Raw genomic sequence first — 5,389 nt, 5'->3', positions numbered from 1 at the left:
ACTTGTCAGACTCTGGGTCAACAACTGAAGACAGTGAAGACTGGAAGGAGAGCAGGACTCCTGAGTCAGCTGTAAACTCTGTCAACAAGAGTTTCAGCTGCTCTGAGTGTGGGAAACAATTTGTCCACAACCAGGCTCTTCAGAGACACATGACATGTCATTCAACAGTGAGGCCTTCAAGCTGTTTGAGTCATGAGAAAAGTGTCAGAGGTGAGAAAAATGTGGGGACACACAAGAAAGTCCAGACAGGACTGAAATCATTCAGTTGTGATGAATGTGGTAGAAAATTTATCAGAAAAGGCAGTTTAAAGCAACACATGAGAGTCCACACAGGAGAGAAACCGTTTCAATGTAAACTTTGTGGACAAAGATTTAGTCAGACGTCAAGTTTAAACACACATATGAGAGTCCACACAGGACAGAAACCGTTTCAATGTGAGCTTTGTGAAAAAAGATTTAGCCTTAAGACACATTTAAACTTACACATGACAGTTCACACAGGAGAGAAACCGTTTGAATGTAAACTTTGTGGACAAAGATTTAGTCGGAAGATACATTTAAACTCACACATGAGAGTTCACACAGGACAGAAACAGTTTGAATGTGAGCTTTGTAGACAACGATTTAGCCACAAGGGAAGTTTAAACTCACACATGAGAGTCCACACAGGACAGAGACCATTTCAATGTGAGCTTTGTGGACAACGATTTCGCCAGAAGACAAGTTTAAACGTACACATGAGAGTCCACACAGGACAGAAACCGCATGAATGTGAGCTTTGTGGACAACGATTTCGCCAGAAGGCAAGTTTAAATGTACACATGAATGTCCACACAGGACAGAAACCGTTTGAATGTCAGGTTTGTGGACAAAGATTTAGTCACAACACAAGTTTAAACAGACACATAAGTGTCCACGCAGGACAGAAACCATTTCATTGTGAGCTTTGTGGACAAAGATTTAATCAGAAGACAACTTTAAACAGACATATGAGTGTCCACAGGAAGCAAAGCTCTTTGCAGTGACTGAGGTCAAACGTTTAGTCCTCTGTCTGCTCTTAAACACATGAGTCCACACAGGAGGGACAACAACTTGACTGAATATTAAGACATGTCCTAAAGACACAGGAGAGGTTACTCTGAAGTCCAACTGCACAGTTCCAGAGTTTATTAAATAATTTCTGTAGCTAACCAGTTTTTTGTTCTCACAATGTTTTCTGTTTATATTTCATGATTTTTGTTCTCGGAGCAAAGTTCTACTTTTGTTTCCTTCCAGAATCGACTCTGTCTGTATTTTTGAAGTTTTTATTGCTTCTTAAAATTCCTTTAACAGATAAGAATTTGTTTGTTGGTTTATTACAAGCAAAGCAAAATAACAATGGAAGGTTTTCACATCATTCTGTTCTTTATGTGGGATGTGGATTTTTCAATAAAAACGGACAGAAAATCTGCATTAAACTTGAATATATTGATGTGATAGTAGTTATATGTCGTATGTTATTCAGAGTTCACTTGCTGTGTTCACCAAATTACAGAATGTAACGTGTTTTTGTTCTTTCATGTAGTGAAGTGAAGTGAAATTTATTTATATAGCACTTTTCAGCAACAAGGCGACTCAAAGTGCTTTACAACACAAGAACAAAATTACAGACAAAGTTACGGACAAAATACAAGAGAGAAAACTAAACTAAACAACAATTGGGCTAACAATATCCAAAATATGAACTAAACTGATAGAAATAAAACCATCAATGCAGTATAATACTAAGAGGTACCAAAAAAGGCCTGCTAACAGCCAATATGATATGATAATACTAAGGAGGTCAAAGTTACAGAATCAAACACAGAGATAATCTACATAAGCCAAAATCTATAACATGATAATGCTAATTAAGGTACAAGAGGAGAGGAGACAGAGAGAAGAATACGTCTGCCTTCCACCAGGGCAAAAAAAAAAAAGTAAAATGACCCAATTTGTGTTGGAATAAACATCATCCAAGGTTTTGTCTTGCAGGACATGTTGGTAAAATCTGGGGAGGACTGTCTTTAAGTTGGAGTGATTAAAATCACCAGCAACAATAAAGGCAGCCTCAGGGTATTTGCTAATGGCAGCATAAAGTTCTTTCATAGCCAGCTTAGCATTAGTATCAGAGGGGTATACACTGCAGTAAAAAAGATGGGAGTGAATTCTCTAGGGAGGTAGTAAGGTCTGCATTCGACTATTAAAAATTTCCACATTAGGTGAGCAATGTCTCTCGGTCGTAGCAGAGTCCATGCACCAAGCTTTATTAATATAAATGCACAAACCTCCACCTCTGGACTTGCCGGAGTCTTCTGTTATCCTATCAGCTCGATGTATGTGGCGTCCCGCTAGCTCAATAGCATTGTCCGGGCAATTGTTGGTTAGCCATGTTTCTGTGAAAATCATGACATTTGAGTCCATAATCCGTCTGCTGTCGGTCATGGAGAGCCGTATTTCATCCATTTTATTTGCTAGAGAACGGACATTGGTGAGGAAAATGCTAGGCAAGGGAATCCGATGAGGTGTTAGCTTTAGCTTAGTCCGTAGCCCTCCTGCCTACCTACTTTGTTTACGTTCCCGACGCCGTCTGTGTTTCTGAAAAACTTCCACCTGGTGCCCATCTTCCCTAGGCTAGGGTCAGGGTCTCTCCAGGGTTCAATGGGTACAAACACCTGAATCTGCTTCCAAACACTGACTCATGAACACAAAACCATTTCAAATTTAAATAAAATCTCCATGATAGAAGCATCGATTAGTTGGCATCCAATCACAAATTTTAAATGAAGACCACATTACCCATAAATATGAGAAAAAATTGTGCATTTTGCTCATGACTTTGTTCTTTTACTGATCTTCGTGACTTCCCAATGAGAACCTTTAGCCTGAATGTCTAGTTTTAACCCAAGTTTTATTGGAGTTCTGGTAATTTAGTGATGCGATTGAATCTTTTCTTCCACGTTGCTCTTATTTGAAGTCAGTTCACAGAAAAATGGTGGATGCAGGCTGGTGTCACAGCCCGAGTCAGATCCACCTGTTTGAAGCAGCAAGTCCCTCGACTACCTGGACCTCCTGAAATGTGACTTCCCAAGTGTTGTTTGACCTCCTGACCTTTAAAAGAAGAGACTCCTTCATCAAATCACCTGGACAAGAAAAACTACTTTATTTCATTTTACACTTTATTGTACATAAAAGAACAAAAACACGTTACATTCTGTAATTTTTTGAACACATCAAGTGAACTCAGAATAACATACGACATATAACTACTATCACATCAATATATTCAAGTTTAATGCAGATTTTCTGTCCATTTTTATTGAAAAATCCACATCCCACAAAAAGAACAGAATGATGTGAAAACCTTCCATTGTTATTTTGCTTGAAGGAAGCGGCGACATCAGCAGACAAGTAAAATTAATCCAAGCAAGAGATGTTACAGATGTATCTTGATAAGCATTGACGTTTTTTAAACCGCTGATTTTCGTAGCGTAAACGGCAAACTAATAAAGAAAAAAAAAAAAAAAAACTCTGCTCCAAGACCGAAGCGATTTCTCTGAGAATATACAATCAAGATTTACTTTATTGACCAGGCATCTAAATTCACACATATACGCTCCATCTTCCACCATTCAGTTTTTTATTTTAAGTCTAAGAAATCCAACTAAAAGCAGCTTGCTAACAGGACGGTGAAGTTAGAGAAAGCCTGACCAACTCGGCAGAAACCGCCTCCCCACCCCCCATTCAATACAACCACATAACAAAATAATGCTTACTATGATCTTTTTTATTACTTTAAAGATATCTGATGTAAGAAGGTGTGTCTAACTAACCCAGAAAGGGAATTAGTACGTTCGGAATAGAATCATGATCCGAACAGTCAGCAGCGTCCACAGAAGGCGGCTATATTTTGTATGCTAGAGGGCCGAGGTCCCTTTAGGTGGTGATATGCTCGGGGCGTCACGCACATTGATTCTGCAGGTGTGGTTCCAGTATTATAGAAAAGCTAACAAACTAATCTTTATTTTGATACCCATTTTGTTGGGTTTATTTTTTATAATTCGTTCGCTATTTGACGATCTATTCGGAGGTTTTGATACGTTTATGATTTACAAAAAAACTTTAAAAAATAACCCTTGACAAACCGGGTATGTCCAGAAAGCATATAGTTTAAGGTTTAATATGATATCACTGTTGGCTCATTTGGTCATTTGTTCCCGACGCCCGCACCGATTTTCAGGGACAATGTCTCAGAGCGGTGTTAGGAGGGGCGTTCGAATTAGCATAAATAATGCGTTCTAATCTGGCTTTTCAAAAAATTTATGAAAAATACTGGCAAATTTTAGTGTTTTATTTGATTCAACATAAACAAAATTGGTATCATTGGAAGGGAAAATTTATAAACTTTAACACAGCAGTGTTGCGTTTGGGAAAAAAAATATTTTAAAAGGGACTTTTGATGGTGGGAAGTTAAGACATTTTCTGTGACGCGCATGCGTTCTCTCCAATTCCTGAGTGGAAAGAGCATTGCTGCCGGTACCTACTCTCATGTGTCTGTTTAAACTTGACTTCCAGCTAAATCTTTGTCCACAATCCTCACATTCAAATGGTTTCTGTCCTGTGTGGACTCTCATGTGTGAGTTTAAAGTTGTCTTCCGGCTAAATCGTTGTCCACAATCCTCACATTCAAACAGTTTCTGTCCTGTGTGGACACTCATATGTCTGCTTAAAGTTGTTTTCTGGCTAAATTGTTTTTCACAAAGCTCACATTCAAACGGTTTCTGTCCTGTGTGGACTCTCATATGATTGTTTAAAGTTGTCTTCCGACTAAATCCTTGTCCACAATCCTCACATTGAAACGGTTTCTGTCCTGTGTGAACTCTCATGTGTGAGTTTAAACTTGACTTCTGACTAAATCTTTGTCCACAAAGCTCACATTCAAACGGTTTCTGTCCTGTGTGGACTCTCATGTGTACATTTAAATGTGCCTTGTAGCTAAATCTTTGTCCACAAAGCTCACATTCCAACGGTTTCTGTCCTGTGTGGACTCTCATGTGTTGCTTTAAACTGCCCTTTCTGGTCAATTTTCTACCACATTCATCACAACTGAATGATTTTAGTCTTGTCTGGACTTTCTTGTGTGTCCCCACATTTTTCTGACCTCGGACACTTTTCTTATGACCCAAACAGCTTGAAGGCCTCACTGTTGAATGACATGTCATGTGTCTCTGAAGAGCCTGGTTGTGGACAAATTGTTTCCCACACTCAGAGCAGCTGAAACTCTTGTTGACAGAGTTTACAGCTGACTCAGGAGTCCTGCTCTCCTTCCAGTCTTCACTGTCTTCAGTTGTTGACCCAGAGTCTGACAAGT

The sequence above is a fragment of the Kryptolebias marmoratus genome, linkage group LG4, assembly GCF_001649575.2.
Source record: "Kryptolebias marmoratus isolate JLee-2015 linkage group LG4, ASM164957v2, whole genome shotgun sequence".
Lineage (NCBI taxonomy): Eukaryota > Metazoa > Chordata > Actinopteri > Cyprinodontiformes > Rivulidae > Kryptolebias > Kryptolebias marmoratus.
The sequence above is the reverse complement of the archived record's forward strand: the minus strand, read 5'-3'. Positions refer to the sequence as shown.